The sequence below is a fragment of the Sinohyriopsis cumingii genome, chromosome 12 (assembly GCF_028554795.1).
Source record: "Sinohyriopsis cumingii isolate HCF-2022 chromosome 12, ASM2855479v2, whole genome shotgun sequence".
Taxonomy (NCBI): domain Eukaryota; kingdom Metazoa; phylum Mollusca; class Bivalvia; order Unionida; family Unionidae; genus Sinohyriopsis; species Sinohyriopsis cumingii.
This window is the reverse complement of record NC_142972.1, coordinates 13,711,539-13,729,520: the sequence shown is the minus strand read 5'-3', so window position 1 is coordinate 13,729,520 and position 17,982 is coordinate 13,711,539. Positions and strand designations below refer to the sequence as shown.

Below are 17,982 nucleotides of genomic sequence, written 5' to 3'. Positions count from 1 at the left end.
TTCCAGACATCAAGTATATTTTTAAGATGACAGTAAAACAATTCAGCTTGAAATGTAAACTAAGAGATTCCTTACAAACAATAATGGTTCATTATTTTGGCTGTACTCAGATACAGTGACATGGACACACACTAACTATATGTTTCCATTCTGATGACCATCTCTGTTTCTTGTTGCTGACCCTAGCACTTTTTCCCCATGGTTAAAAAAATAAAAAAGTAAAAGAATAATCACACACACACACACACACACAGAGATATATATATATATTTCTTTAAAGGAGACTAGAAATCAAAATTTTCCTTTTACGTACTTAATTCTCTACAGATTTTAATTCGACTGTCATGTTTATACATTAAATATCATAAGCGGGTAGTGATTTTATTGCATGGAAGATACCACGATTCCATAAATTGCAAAGTTTTTCCGAGTTTTGATGAGACGACAGATCACGTGGTACCATGATGCAATACTAGCCAGTCCTCGAATACAAACATAAACATTGGCGAGCGAGGCAGACGGAAGGAGACCACATTTGGGTTGCACATTCAAAACTTTAATCTGCAGTCTGATATAATAGTTTATGTACTATACTGGTCAGTGCTAAAAGAAATTATTTATGCACAGGCCCCGGGCTGGTGACTTAAATAAACTCAAGCCCTGACTGAAATTCCAAAAGCCCAGATGGTTCATACCTGTCAACTCTCAAGCCGGGAGAAAAACCTCTGATTTTGGGGGTATTTCCTCATCTACATCCCGATCTCGTAATATCTCTAAATTTTTCGCAGTGAAGTCCCAATTATTACATTATGTCTGTCAATTTTCATTTGTCAGAAGAAAAAACCCCAACCCCAAACCATTTATAAATAGATATAATGTATGCAATCCACAGTCTAAACTTCCACACTGCAGACATCTTAGTGATATGACTGAAAAATTGTTAAAGCTATGTTAAAAATTCAAATCACATGCACACACATCAAAATTTGGCACTGGACAAAATAATTAATATCACATGACAGTTTTTTCTTTTTTTCTTCTTCAGTAAATAGAATGTGAAAATTAAACATTATTCAAGTAAATTTCAGATGTTTTTAAACAACTACAACAGTACTATGGTATAAAAAAATTAAAGGAATAAAATTGTCACCAATTAGCTTAAATGAATGATCACTGTGAAATTTTCTCTGCAAACAAAATCGCATCTCCATTTCCGCCGAGGAAACTCAGCCAGTTAACACCTGACATTCCTCTACCATATATGTAAAGTTTAATTACCATGATTAAATTACAAGGAATAAAACAAAATATACCATGCAGTATATGTGGCCCTAAAGAACTAATTCTGAATAATATTTTGTTCAGCAAACTGTTACATGCATTAAGACTTAAACCTGAAGTCCATGGCATCATAAGTAACAACAAAATAGGCATCGTTTATTTGGCAATCAATTGCTGGTGCTTACACATACACACACTGTCGAACATGGTTTCTTTGAAGTGTGTTCGAAACGCAGTCCTTTTCACAAGATCAATGCAATGATAAGGAGTATGTTCATTAGTCACACCGGCTTTATTGTTTGCGAACTTAAATCAAAACTTTAGTTATTTTGCAATTTAGCCAGAGCTGACCAGAATATGCAAAATGGGCTTGTCCTGGGAAATAATAAGGCATATCACATGGAGAAAAGGTATGTCCCATGGGCGCTTACACATTGGGGCAAGGGTTTGGGGGTTTGGTCAATAGTCACCCACCCCCCAGTTTCTATTGTCAGCCATTTAATGTGAAACTTTGACCTCTTTTCTTTTAATTGCTGCTATTTAAACTGCCCAAGGAATAGTTTTATATCAGTTCCAATTATTGCAGATTACCATTTATACATACTACATGTATACAATGATTTTTTTTTAAAAAAATTAATTTTTATAAGATTACTGAAAATTGTGTTTTTCTCGAAACACGACAGGTTTAGAATCTTATTTTTGGCAAAGCCTCCATTTGATTAAAATCAAATCTAAATTTCACCTTGGACAGTAGTGATTTGATTTAGATTGTGCCATGTTAAGGCATGTATGTCAACATCTTGAAAATACATTTATTCATTTCACCAGCGCGATCAAAGTTTCCTCAGGCAAACAATTTTTGTTCGACAAGCCTGACGGGCACCTCACTTTAAATACAGGATGGGCCAGAACTAAAACCAGAGGGGCCCAGGGTGTCAGGCTATCAGATTTATTTTTAGCACTGCTGGTGTAGATAAAAGATCTGTGAATTGATTGTTGCATTTTGTGGTCACTTACTTGGCCTTCTGCCTATTTTCGTAACTCGCACGTTTAGCTTTTTTTCCCAGGATTTAAAATATTCAACATTATGTCTGGAACAGCGACAGCTTTTAGTCTAAGCCTAGCGTTTGCGTATCCTTGAGCTGCCATTTTTTTCAGAATCCCTCTCATAACAATCCTTTGAGAAATGTAACGAGCACATAGTGCTTTATGGTGTTGCTTTGAAATCAACTAGTTTGTAATAATGTATCCATTCTTTCATTATGCCTTTATCTTTCGGAAGAGAAAAAAAAATGTTGTCCACAGGCTTTTCTTAATGTTCTATTACACCTGTAAGCAACGCAAAACAGTATTGACTTTTACTATGGCAAATTCCCACTTGGGCTGCGGGAGTCGCTACTATCCACTTGGGCTGCGGGAGTCGCTACTATGACGTCACATTCCGAAAGTAACCAAATAGGTGTGGAAATTTTGCATACGAGGTCACAGAAATTCAGCTGCTAGAAGATAGGCCAATATGTTAATATTGGCATTACAGTCGCACATGATACTTCAGAATAAGGTTTTCCGTTATAGTACTTTTATTATTATTCTATATTTCCATTGGTTTCTGGTCTCCTTTGAATAAATAAAAAATGGTGTGCCAACCCTAAATTGTAAAAGCAGTGCAATAAGAAACATTGTTCTTCTTGGCCTAAGCAAGTGGGATATGTGACATCCAGCTGGATATCATCACCATTCTGGATGGGAATTATAACACATATATTTCAAAAAGTAATTCAGGCTGCCATTCCTAGACTGACTGCAGATACAACAAAGAGACAGAGTGGGTCATTCTAGCTTTAACACATTAACCCCTGAGCCAAACAGCTAGGCAGTCCCCTGCAGCATACTTGCAGAGATCACCTAGAGCAGTGTTAGCCTTTCCAGTGCCTGTATCCCTGAGACTAGCTGACAGCAATTGGATTGCAGATTTGTGTAGAGGGGGCTACTTGCAATAAAATTGTTATTATTTTATTTGTATTCATTTAATTCAGCTGAAATTTGGCATGGCAGTTTTCAATAAACTTACATACATAATGGTATACATTTCATGCTACATGCAGAAATAAAACTAATGCATGATGAAAACAAATGATGTACTTGCCAATTTGCTTCTCTTGCCATGAATAATCCATAAAATCCATTATGAATTTACACAGAATTATTAAGACCATCAACACATGAAATAATTATATTTTATGTACACATAAATTCCACTTGTCGTCTCTTGTAAACTAAACATCCTGTGAATACTGTACACAAATGGGCATATTTTACTTGCTCTTTACTTACCTTTCTTCCTTAGAACTCTCACTGAAAGTTTTAAAACTAATAAAACACTTAACAAACCTTGAACTATGAACACTCATGCTAACAACATATATTTCCCAAACATTTATTTAACGATTATTCAAAAGAAAAAGAAGCTCCATGAAATCAGATGCATTTGCATCAGGGTCTAAATCCGTTGCAGGTCCTTTGTATAGACTCTTGTCAATGTTTGTTTTATCATTTATGATGATCGATCAGCTCTGCTTTCATTTTCTTCTTCTTCAATATTCTCATTCTCGTCACTACTGCTGTTAATTTCAATAGCTTTTTCGATGTCACTATCAATCTCATCTGATTAAAATCCAGAAAATTCTCCTTCAGAATCTGTCAAGTAAAAGTCTGCTCCCAGTTGCTGATTCTCGTCAATTTGCATTATTTTCAGATGTATATATTTTCACTATTTCTGCTGCCATCGAAGTCAAATTTTTTTCCCTCCATTCAGCAATGTTCACTATATGTAAGCTACAATTTTATTGGTTAAACTGCTTGTATAATTAGGAGATGGGTTCAAATCAACCAATGGTTTGTGCCAATTTAACTCGTCGTGCAGGAGAAAGGCATTGATAAATACTGCCTCGCAAACTCGGCGCTTGGGATACAAGCTATATAAACTCAGCCACGTTAACAAGACATGCGGGAGATCAGGGAGGAAAACTGCGACGAGTATACTTGTCGCCAGGGTTAATGTGTTAAAAGTTAACTGCATAAAGTATCTTGCCATGCTGCATCTCTAGGTTCATTGATATGGTTTCCATAGAAAATTCAGTAATGGCACCCAATCCACCAGCATTTATATATATTCCATGGTTTTTGTTGACCTCAGTCAGAAAAACACAACTGGGAGTATTCTTTATGAGAAAAATGGTACTGTGCTACAAGTTACTTCTCCTTCAAATATGTTCCTCAACCGTATATTAGCCTGTTACCTCATGAATCCATCCCTAAAACATGAAAATCATCTCGTCCGTCTATTTCAAATAGACAAAGGGCAGTAGCTCTCATCCATTACTTCCCATTGGCACCGCCATGTGTTGTTAGTTTTTAGCTTCATTGTTGTACAGAACGGAGACATCATACATTTCATCTTCTGACAATCCAGCTTTATCTGTGTTTCTATTGGCCCATCCATTGTTCTTTTTTTTATTTATTTTGCAGATTTATTGATTACTGCAAATTGTATGCATTATGTTACAACTTTTGTAATATTTGAGTGATTTTGTCACCTTCTGGGACTTTGTCTTTTAAGACCCCCAGGCCACCATGCTATTGTGAACCTATACAAGTTCATGATGAGTTTTGACTTTTCTGCTTACTGTGTTTCTTACTGAGCTTTTATTAGTGAAATTCTATAGTGCTGCTTGAAATTTGTCTTTAGTTTCTTTATATTTCTTGCTGTTTTGATAGACTTGTGGTATTTTTTAACTGAGCATTGTACATAAGTTCATAATGGGGTGACTGATCTGCTGGCCTAGTGTTTCAGCATCTGCCTCTGATGTGGGAGGTACTGGGTTCATTTCCAACCATGTTATACCAAAGACTTATAAAAATGGTACTAACAGCTGCTTGCTTGGTGCTCAGCGTTAAGAGGTAGTGTTAGGACTTGTCAGCCTGGTGTCAGGATAATGTTACTGGGTGGGACATCATGCTACATATCTGTGCCATGATGCCCCAGTGCTAGACATCACTGGCAACTGCCACACTGCAGACATGGTAGCGATACGACCGAAAAATTGTTAAAGCTTTGTTAAAAATCCAAATCACAGACACACGTAATGGGGCCATCAGTTTATGATATAATACTTTCACTACTCTGTTATGACAGTGTTTTAGCTCTTTAGTAATTTTAAATACTAGTTTCTGCTTTAATTTTTGTTTTTTGTGTCATTTCAATGGATTTTCTTCCAAGTATCTGAAATGCAAGAAATTCAAGACCAGGGAGGATATTCATGATCCCTGGATTGTATGCATGAAATGTACTTCAGCCCCACCTTGTAATAAATGCAGCACATGGGCTGAGAATACCTGAACAGCAGTACTCCAAAAAAGCAGCCAAGAGGAAAGAAAGGAGGTCAATATCAAGGAAGGACAGCACTGATATCCTCAGCCTTCACCCCATATCCATTTCTGTTGCAAGTCTTGTGGGGATCCTGGGGTCCCCCACCTTCAAAGTTCATCTGGTGCAATCCATGGCCACAGCTATATCAGGGGATGGAGAGAATACAGAAAAGGTGTAGCCATCATTTGGTGCAGGAGACTATGATACAACTCTTTACATCTAGGCAAATTGTTCCCCTTTTCCATTGTTTGCTTCTATGGACACAGTGGGGGTACAGTCACCCAATTTAGGCAGCCCATTAGGCGCAAGTTACCTTGCATGCCAACCGCTCTGATGGCCTAGTGGTTAGAGCATCCGCCTCAGATGCAGGAGGTCGTGGGTTTGATCCCCGGCTGAGTCATACCAAAGACTTACAAAAACGGTACTAACAGCTGCCTCGCTTGGCGCTCAGCATTAAGAGGTTAGTGTTAGGACTGGTCGGCCCGGTGTCAGGACATCACTATAAACTGCCACATTGCAGACATCATAGCGATATGACTGAAAAATTGTTAAAGCTACGTTAAAAATCAAAATCACATCACATCACCTTGCATGCCCATGCATGACCTTTGGGCCTGTAAGTCAGGGCACATGGGGTTCATGCTGGATCTGTTTGATCCATTTCTCAATACTGCCACACCATTACCAACCATCCAGCTGTCTCCAGCCATCTCGACATCACAAGCCATCTAGTTGCCCCAGGATGGGGACCTATTGATTGAAATGATCCAACAAAATAGGTCATGTGGATATCTTAATGTTAGATCAATCCATGTAGCCACACCATCAGCATCTTATAACTACTATACTGGATATTTCGATGAGAAATCTGTCCATTCAGCCCGGCCTTTGGAGAGGCTGGTACCAGGTATTCCTGGACCGTCTTATATACTGACAGCATCTGAGCCTACTTCATGCTCTTCACACCAGCTAGCTGTGTTGGAATTTAGATTACTCACTGTTTACTTTCAATGGAGAGTTAGTGATATTGACAAATACAGCTAGCTGGAGTCATCACTGCCACCCAGCATGACTTATGCAGAGCTTCAAGTCGACCCGGATGAGGACCCGATGCACAGTGAGTGTGATGAGATGCCAACAAATTCATCTTATTCAGATCTGACTATGGAGTGGACTGAATTCAGCTTTCAGGCTACCATTGAGGAAATATATCAGGTGTTGGCCATTTCAGAATGCTCTCTTCCTCGTACCACCAACCAAGATTACAAAGTCAAGGCATTGTTTGAATTTCTGGAGGAGGTAAAGACACTGTCTTTCTGGCTTCTTCCTCAATCATCAAAGATTAAAGAGACTAATGACTGGCTTTTGGGGCAGATCAGCATCCCAGGCAACTCTAAGACCTTCTTTTTGGAAAGCCAGGTTCCAGCAGCTTTCTGGTCTTGTTGGTGTCCAATGCCTTAGTACAGATCTTCTCAACAAGAATTTTCAGCCATCCATATGTCAGCCACAAAGTGGATAGGAGCATGTCCCATGCCATATCTGAGCTGGTTTGGGTCATAGTGGTGACATCCTCCATGTTAGATTTGGCCTCATTGGCAAACTTTCAGCTCACCAAACAATCCAGCAATAGCCCTGCCTAGGACACAATGATCAGGATTGCTTGGGTCTTTAACGGAGCAGCTTACCATACCTTGGCAATGCCTTGATGGCTTTGGCCAATTTAGACCTAATCTAATGGGATGCATGTCTGTGGTCAACATTGCTTAACCACACCGTACTCTTGCTTTATGGCTGAGCCTGTTTGGTCTCTGTTGCTGAATGGAAGAAGAATCAAAGAAGTTCAGAGGCATTCAGCTCAGGAACTGCCTCTCCAACTCACCACATTCCCCTCCCCTCACACAAGCCTTTGGATCCACTACCAATCCCAACCTAATGCCAGGAGACTACAGCCTAACCAACATATGAGGCATTCATACAGAGGTGGGAAGTAACAAACTTTCTCTGCTTTTATGCCTGCAAACCACAAGTATTGACATTACCACCCCCGCCTGCAGGCAGCCTGTTCATAGGTGGCTGACTCTTGCATTGTCAGGCTCACTGGATCTTCCTCCTCCCTCAAAATAGGTGGGTGATCCAGGTCATTTTGGAGGGACTTAAGGTTTTGTTCATCCAACTCCCTCCCCTCTCCTCTCCCCTTTTCATGGATGTCTCAGCAGATTGGGAGCAGGAGATAAGTAGCTCATATCAAAACAGGTGGTGGCGATTGTGCCAAAGCCACAGTCCTGGGGTTTTATTCATGGCTGTTTCTAGTTCAGAAGGCAAATGCCAAGCTCAACCAATTTGTTGCAACTCCAAAGTTCAAGATGGAGATGGTGATGTCAGTCTCTCTCTCTCTCAATCAGAAAGGGCAAGAAAGCCATCAGTCTCAGTTTGATGCATACTCTCACGTCCCTATCCACCCATTTTCATGCCGTTTTCTCTTTTGTTTTCTATGACACTCCTGCCAGATTCTCTTTTTGCTTACAGCGACACCATTTTTCAATTCACCATTCTCACCTTTGGCTCAACACTACCCCATGAGCTTCTACTCAGATAACTGATAGCATCATCTCTCTGGTCCAGTCAACATAATCTATAATGACAGCAGGATACCTGGATGACATCCTCCAAAAACACATGGTAAGTTCTATCCTGCTTCATGACAGGTATGATATTCTTTCTCTTCTAGATCATCTAGTCTTTTTAGTGAACTGGGGAAAACTCAGACATCTATCCATCCCAGAACCTAGTCCATCTGGGTATGGAGTTCTTTACCAGCTGGTATCTGGTGTGGCTTCCTTATATTCACATTGCCAAATTCGTTGAGTGCATTTCCAAGACTTGGATTTCAGTGTGAAAGTTCTTACAACTCCTCAGTTTATTTAATGCGGCAGTGGACCTGATCCTGCTTGGCTGCCTTTTTATGCTTCCTTTACAGATGTCATTGCTGGCACAGTGGCACCCATTTTCAAGTCCCCTCAATCAGGCAATCCTGATCGCACATGAGATTCGATCATTCCTGCATCAATGGCACAAGCCAGTTTGCCTGTCCATAGGAATCCCGCTCAGGAAGCCCGCCCCAAGCAGAAATAACAATATGCACTGATGCCAGTGCATATGGTTGGGGTGCCCACCTGTTGCTGATGCCAGTGCATATGGTTGGGGTGCCCACCTGTTGCTGGACTTCACTACCATCAGCAGCATGTGGGAACCAGGGAAGCAGCATCTGCACATCAACATCCTTGAATGAAGACTGACATAAAAGCCTTTCACTTCTTGGAAGATTCTTGGGCAATATGGTTCTCATTATGTCTGACAACTTGGTAGTGGTGACCTATCTCCTCAAACAGGGGGATAACAAATCACAGGACACGTGTGCTCTGATTTGGCAGTTTCTACATTGGTGTGATAATCTCATATCAACATGTGCATCAGACACTTTCCTGGCAGACTCATTGTCTTGGCTGACACTCTAACCAGGAGTGGAGAAGTCTTTCACATGGAATGATCTCACATCCAGTCAGTCTTCATATTGATCTACACATATTGGAGACATTTGATTATTGACCTGTTTGCAATGATGTGGAATCAAAAGTTACCCACCTTTGTCTTTCTGGTTCCAGACCCAGAAGCTTGGGCTGTGGATGCGCTGTCAATCAGTTGGGAGGGGTTGTGGGCCTTTATCTACCCTCCCATGGTTCTGATACCAAAAATAATCCATAAGTTACCGGGTCAGAATTGCAAGATGATTATGATTGCTCCCTCTCAGATGGGACAAATCCTGGGCTACCAATCTACTCGATCTAGCGATAGATCTGCCCAGGAAGATTCCAGCCAACCCAAATCTCCTTTAGCAACCATGGTCACAGATGTTACATCCCTGCCTGGACCATTGTCTTCTGCATGCTTGGCTTTCATCAGGACAACCTTGCAAGATAAACAATTGAAACCTTTGATTGTGGAGAAAATCTTGACATCAAGAAGGCCCTGCACTCTCCAGGCTTATGATGGGAAGTGACACATGTTTAGGGAATGGTGCCAGACTAATAGTATCATCCGTTTGAGTGACTTAGTCCCTCAACTGGCAGACATTTTTTTCTGGCTCATTGAGGAGAAACAATCACCATCACTATCAAAGGCTACCAATCTGTGAATCAGACACATTCTGGCATCATGGCAGATATGACATTGATTATGATATAGACCTTTGAGATCTTTTGGCCGATTTTGATCAACCAAATACCTCACCCTTTCTCAAATGGAACCCATCCCAGGTTTTAACCAGGCTCAATTCCAGTAAATTTGAGCCTCTAGCTCACATTTCACTAGTATTTCTACATACAAGACAGGTTTCCTAATATCTTTTGTTTCTGCATGCACTTTCAGTCGACCCAAAATATGTTCAGTTTAGATCAGGTGGCTCAGTGGTCCTCTTGACCTAACCAGGTTTTGTAGCCAAAAAACATTACTGTCCATCTGTAACCAAGGAATCATCATTCGCTTCCTCTCTTTCAAAGACAAATAAAATTCAGCACCCATGCAAGATCCTGTCTGCACTTTGGGTGGCATGCAGAGTCACCCTACTGGAGTTTCTGTCTCAGAGATTTAGCGTCGCATATACAGACCTTGAATGTGGTGGCAGCAGCACAGATGGCCACCAGACCCAAATAGATAAATCAACACAGCCTTCTAGCTTGGCTCGATTTGCCAGTGAAACTTCTGTAGCTAACAATATTTCAGTTTCATCTTAACTGTAAATAAGAATCACAGGTCCAGGGATCCCAGGCTATTTTGCTTTTGTAATTAGGAGAATGGGTCATCCAGCTATTCTTCTCCAAAAGGATACTCAATATAGGTTGGATGCTCAGCATCCCCTCCTCTTATTACTTATTCTTGTGATGTGATTGGGGAATGTATTCAAAGAAGAAAGTAAATTTTAAGTAAATTGTATTTCTCAGAGAATACTTACCTAATCACACTACTGTCCCAACCACCCTGCCATGTGAGGATCCTCATTAATATCTTGCTCAGCTAAAAACTAGCAACACCTGGCAGTTCCAAGGGGAGGTAATGGGCAAGAATTACTGCCCTTTGTCTATTTGAAGTAGGATAAAATGATTTTCATCCTTTAGTGGGGCTGGATTTGTGAGGTAGCAAGCTAATATTCTTTTTGTAATTTGATTGGGTAAGTATTCTTGGAGAAACATAATTTACTTATTTCCATGGGGAATGAATCTTATGGGGACATGCATACTGTCTCCTATGAAAAGGCTGCATCCATAATCTTGTAATATGTAATTTAGATTTTAAAAAACATGCCAGTTAATATGCACTATAACTCTTGTAATTACCGTATTTACTGCATATGTTGGGACACGATAAAATAATTATTTTTTTTCCTGTCCCAGAACTTATGGTGAAACATTTTTTTTCACTTTGGTCATATGTCCCAAGACTTAAGAACAAAATAAATTGGTATTGCATTTGTGCTCTCCCCCCCCCCCACTGCACGTCGCAATAAAATAGATAAATAAAATGCTTAATTGACAATGAAAAGAAAGAAACTAACCTTGTGTTGTTATCATTTATTCCTTTTTTTCAACATGAGCATTAAAGAATGAAACATTTCCACGAAATCCGTATAAGTAGTGTAGGCTTTCCTACTGTAGCATGTATCAATTATGTCCGATACCACACACCATGTTGTTCATTGACATGAACATTGAGAAACAATTGTGTGTGGTTGTGCTCAAAGGTTTGAACATGTTATCTGACTGAAAACTGGAGCCAACAAAATCGCATACAAGAGGGGAATAGTCAACTGATATCTTGAATAAGCCATTCACGCATGACATGGTGTTGGGTACAAAATAATCAAGATTAAATTATATCCAGGTCTACAATATGACAATATCACGCAACAACAAAAATCATCATTTGAAGGGGCCCTGAGTGGCCGAGTGGTCTAAAGCGCTCTCCGTTACGGATCACTGCCATCTCACCTCTGTCTGCATGGGTTCGAGTCTCAGATTCAGCCAATGTGGGTATGTGAGAAAGCTTGCCAGTAGCTTCTCGTGGGTCGGTGGTTCTTTCCGGGGTTTTTCCGGGTTCTTCCTCCACCATTAATACTGGCCGCCATGTATAGCCTATCGTGTGCTGAAAAATGGCGTTAAACCCTACAACAACAACAACAACAACATCATTTGAAAACACATTCACTTGAGTACAAGTGACAGTCTTTTCACCAGCTAGGGTTACATAATTATCCTTACTATAACAAGCACACATAAGCCCTGGTGGTGAATAAACACGACTGGCAGCAAGCACTTAACTCCTTCTTTGAACTTACCGACAGGACATCAAAGACAAAAGGTTATTTTTATTACAAAGCAGGCGATCTCAGAAGCCAACCCCAGTTACTTTATTTTGTAAAGGATATCAATACAAAGGTTATTTTATTGCAAAGCAAGCCGACATCGGAAGTTGACTATGGATTCTGTGAAGTGAGTCAATTTTTTTTTTTTTTCTTTTTCTTTTTTTTTTTTTTTTTGAATATACAAAGACGGCCGAGATATGGAAGCATACTTTGGGTTCCTTTTCAACTGTATTCACGGGAATTTTGAAAATAAATTTAAACAATGGAACAAATTTTAAAGTGACACAATATAGTGCTTTGTGCACAGATGTCGATGACCCAGCGTCACCCAGAATATTTGGAGAAAGTAAAATCATGTGATGAATTCGTTAAGGCCAGAAGAGAACTATACTGTATGCCAGTATCTCGTAAATAAAAATCATTATTTTAAAACACATTCACTTGAGTGCAAATGACAATCTTTTCGCCAGCGTGGGTTACATAAGTATCATTAATATTTACCCGCAGACATCAGTACACCTTTGTATTAATTATTACTAAAGATGCCAAGCACATATAAGCCCTGGTGGTAAATAAACACAACTGGCAGCCAGCAGTAAACTTCTTTGAACTTGCCAACAGGACATCAAAGACAAAGGTTATTTTTATTACAAAGCAAGCAGACGTTGGAAGCCGACTTTGGACTTGGAAGCCGTTTTGTTTTAAAGGATATCAATACAAAGGTTATTTTATTGCAAAGCAAGCTGACCTCAGATGCCGACTATTGGATTCTTTTAAGTGTGCAGATTTATTTTTTTAGCTTTGAATATACAAAGACGGCCGAGATATGGAAGCTAACTTTGGTTCCTTTTCAACAGTATTCACAAAAAGTTTGACAATAAAGTAAAACAATGGAACAGTTTTTAAAGTTGCACAATATAGTGCTTCGTGCGCGAACATCGATGACCCAGCATCATCCAGAAGATTTGGAGAAAATAAAATCACGTGATGAATTCATGATGGCCAGAAGAGAAACAGATCATTTCACTGACAATATGATCATTAACATGGATGAAACTCTAGTGTACTTTGATCGCATTCCTGGATGGACTGACGATAAGATGGGCATCAAAAGTGTGAGAATTAGCAAGACTAGTGCAGATTTGACAAAAATCTTCCTTTTGTTCTTGCAGTTTCCACTTTAGGTGGTGTGTTGCCTCCAACAATTTTTCACGGTATGAGAAAGTTAAAAAATTATTCATGTACCAAAATAATAGACCGTACATGTGCAGGAGAAGGGTTGTGTTGACGAGATGCTGCTGCGTTGGATTAAAGAGTTTTATCTCAAGTACAGTTTTATATTTAAAAAATAAAATTTCAGTTGGATTGCAATTTCCGACATGTAATTTTCGAATGATTTAAAAGGTGTCCTACAACTTACGACTCGAAAAAAACGATGTGTCCCAGAACATACAGTGCACAAAAAAATTACTTTTAAAATTAATTTATGGTGTCCCAACAAATACGGTGTCCCAACATATGCGGTAAGTACGGTAGTAGATGCTATGCTGACACAATAGTAGTCTACATGATCCTGGCTTCTTTGTTGGTGGCACTTCAGGCACCTCAGGACTATCACTTCCTTTTTAGTGTTTAAACATGCTCTGCATGCAAAATGACATTATGCATAACAAAGGCTGAAATTGCCAAGTATACTGTATGTAACATGGAATGAGCAGGTAGCAACTGCACCTGCTTATCTTGGAAAGGCCATTTCTCCCTTGAAAAAGAGAATGTTGTATACTTAATGGCCCACACAAACCTCTCAGTTCGTTGGGTTATGGCATTAAATGTATCCAGTAATTATCACATTCAATGCAAGACTTTCAGAAATTATGGTTTTAGAATCTGTAACAGCAATGAACAATTGCTGTCCCTGGCACTGGATTTTACTTTATTATTGTCCACGGGAGTAGGGTTGATGGAATACATGTAAACATAATGGTAATATTGCCATTCCAGCTAATGCCTTTCATTAAATGCCTTACAACTATTTCATCAAAGTTTGCTGCTTCAGACACCATCAAGTGTGAAGGTTTCAATTACAGCAAACAGCCAGTAGGATTCTCAGCTGCCCTGGCCATCTTTGACCTGATCTTGAACAGCAATTAGAAAAGTAAAAGAAGGCCAAGGATGAATTGCCAGGAATACGCCAGAAACACATATCATTTTGGTGCTCTCAGATAATCTGGCATTAGTAGACAGTAATGGAGACTTGGAGCAGTTCTTAAGACAAGCATGTAAAACTGACAGGGATTACAAACCCCTGGTGCTACAGTATCCACACCAACATAGAGCTGGCACATCCCAGTTCACATTAAGTTGGAACAAGGGTGAAAAGAAGACAGACATTGAACACTGGGGCCACCTATTGTAGCATCAGCTTGGGGTAATTGCACTTTCACTGCAGCAGAAACAAAACCTAGCAGTACTAAGCATAAGAGCAGGAGAGACTAATGACAAAAACTTCATTTCAATAATGTTTCTTTTGAGGTATGTAACACCATCTATCACTTGGCTCACCAGACTAAAGCTTTGTGTTATCTTCCAAAAAAATTGTTCTTTTATATTATGGTGATAGGTTAGAAAAACAACACAATCACAACAGAACAGAAGGCTGGCTGGTTGTGACTTTGGCATTTTATGTTGGCAGGCATGTTGAAATAGGTGCCATTACCAGGCGTAAAGATATTAAGAAAACTTTCTTTACCTTACTGTCTTCTATTAACCAAGGCAATTTATTATAGGTGTATACATGCATGATTGCTACCCTTAACAGCTTTGTTATTGACCATATCATCTATTGATGGTGACTTTTCATTTAACTGACAATTAAATACAATGTCAGATTTCACCAGTACTTTATTTGCCGGCCTATAAGATGATACTTTTTGACAAGAAAATCTTAGCTTCTTCTTATACTCTGACTCAAATTATATATGGATTATGTCATCCAAATTGCTTTATCATATTTTTCATATGGAAAATAATTTTCCAAGAGTATGAAAAGTAATGTGTAAACCATACTTTTATTTGGGGAAGAGATCGTGTATAAAAAAATATAGGACCCCACATTTAGTATTTTAAACAATTACATGATCGTGATATTAATAATTAACATACATCAGATGTAAATGCGCTAAAGCAGCATGTACCAGTACTGTATGTTGTCGGTAATATGCATTGTTTAAATTTGATTACATATATGTGCGTTAGAATTTTCAAGTTCGAAGATGAATAAGTATGACAAAGACATATTCCATCACAATTTTCTTCTTGCTCCTAATGATCAAATAAAACATTGAGAGCAAGAGAGACAGACATAGGTTTCTTCATGATTATAAGTCTGTATTGTTCACTTACCTTACAACTGATCTTATTCATGTACAAGTGCAGTGCCATATTCCATTATCAATTAATACCACTAGGTAAGCAATTCATTCTATTTTTTGTTGCCACTTCCATTATTAAAAGAGCTTTGGGTTTGTAGTGGTATTTACATGCTAATTAAATATGCTGTAGCTTTATTTAGTCATTCCAAGCTAACAACTGTTTAAGGTCAAGATTTGGCAGACCAGATTAGCAAGGCTACCAATAAGGAAATTAGGCTACCCATGGGTATTATGAATACCGTACCATATAATGAAAGGAAATGCATGGTGGATACTGGTGTAAATTTCTCAGCCAGTGATATTTTTGAACTTGCAGACAGAACCACAGCAATTTAAAGTACATCTAGCATGAGCAAAGATGAAAAACAATTGTTGCCTAAGTACAGGAAGAGTATATGCACTTTAAGCAAAATCGTATTTGTTGGGACTGGAGAGGTTGTTATTTTTGCAAAGAAAATTAGACAGCATGCAAAATGGTCATTCTTGGGATTTAACATAATGGAGACTATTTTGATATAACTTGTGAATATTTAAACCCTGAAGGAGTATGGTATGTATTTTCATACTTTACATTTGCTGTTTCGTTTATTAATATTTCCTCTCTTTGCCAAAAGCTTCAGCAACATGGGGGCAATAAGGTAATAGAAAGTAAAAAAACCACGAAGAGCTAAACTCACTCTCTTATATATTGGACCATATTTTATTTTGATCACAAGATGCAAGAAGAAAAAGGTGATGGAATACATATGCATCCTTCTCTCTCTATCTTCCCCCACCCCAGAAAAACTGGAAAAAGCATTTAAGTATTAATGACGCAATATCCCTTTTGCTGGTAATCTGAAATAGCATACAGTGATACTTTTAATATTTACGAATCTGGAAGTTCTTATAATTTAAATCCACACACAGTATCGTGAGTTTTATCCTATCTGTAACTGAGTCAGTAAATTTTTGGGTCAGCATCATAATATGTAGCTAACAGTACATAATACATTTAAAATACTTTGTGTGAAACAAATTAGGTACTTTTAGTTATATTTAATGATCCTGACTTGAAAGGTTACTGACTTACAGATAGGATAAAATTTGCAGTGCTGTGTGGAATGAAGTGAAAAACACAATCCGAGATATTGATCTGGTCTCGTATTATACTCTGCATTGATTTATATATGGATGAAAGATGGAAAATTTGCCAAATTTGCTGATTCAACTTGTACTCCGCATCGATTTATAGGCCAGCACATACAGTAATTCTTTTGTGAAAGAGGGTCAAAGCTTGTGTCCCAAAAGCAGCTAAATTGGATTAATCTTGGCCTTTTTGGTCAATGTTCATAAGTTGAAAGCATTTTAATATTGACTGATTATAAATCACATCAGATTAGCACAATGATTCACCAGAAAAAGTTAAAGAGATACAGTGGTCCCCTCATGAACCACCCCCTTGGCCAACAGCCACCCACTCTTTGCAGCCAGAATCCCTTGGCACCGACGAGTTTGTTTTCAAAAGTACCGCTCAAGAAAAGCCACCCTTCTAACGTGACCAGCAGCCAACATATTAGTGCACAAATGTAAAATTTACCCCTCACTAGTGGCCACATTTTATAATTAATATGTGTCCAGAACCAGTATTTAATTACGGTAAGGTAAGTAATCCAATTATCTTTCCTGATGTCTGTTTCTGGATGTCAGTTTTTTTTACTGAAAGAAGTGTTGGATAAAGTATAGTCTGAGATTTCTCTGACCCTTGCCACCCCATTTTTGATATTTTGACATTGATGTTGTGGTGTACAACCCAACATCAGTGTCCAAATATCGAAAATTGGGTGGCAAGGTCAGAGGAAACTCAGACTAGCTAAAGTACTTGTGCTACTAAGGTTATTATTACATCATTAACGCTGATGTTTGCAGGAAACTGGGTCATCGATGTTTCGATAGAGCTTTGGCCTTCACACAGAATTTATGATAAGTGCATGATTTAATATTTCTTTCTGTCATTTCTCTTGTGAGTCTGTGTGTAGGTGTTAATACAACTAATTCTGAACAACTGTTCAAGAATACTTCAATCTCACAAGTTTTCAAGAATTATGAAGCATCTCGTGATGGTAACGTCAGACACTGTCAACTAAAACAAACCCAGTCATTTATGTCATTAATATTGGTTATCTAATATTCAGTACTAGGGGGAAATAAAATATATCTTTGTCATAAATTTATTTAATAATGTTATCATGGAGTATTCGAGGAAGGTCTTGTGATCGATCATAATTTAGAAAATCTCAATAACATTTTAGATAATTTGTGAGCTGTCACACAAAGTCAAAATTGCAGATTTGGAAATACTGGCAGATATAAAACAATTACAAAAAGGGCAGTGAAATCTACTCTACAGATACTGGCAAAGAAATGATATTTCAATCAATGAA

At 38.6% G+C, this 17,982-nt stretch overlaps 1 protein-coding gene across 1 annotated transcript in view; it reads left to right on the top strand.

Moving 5' to 3' along the window:
* Positions 1–17,982, top strand: part of LOC149786021 (E3 ubiquitin-protein ligase rnf213-alpha-like) — a 559,813-nt gene that overhangs the window by 30,202 nt on the left and 511,629 nt on the right. The window lies entirely within an intron of this gene.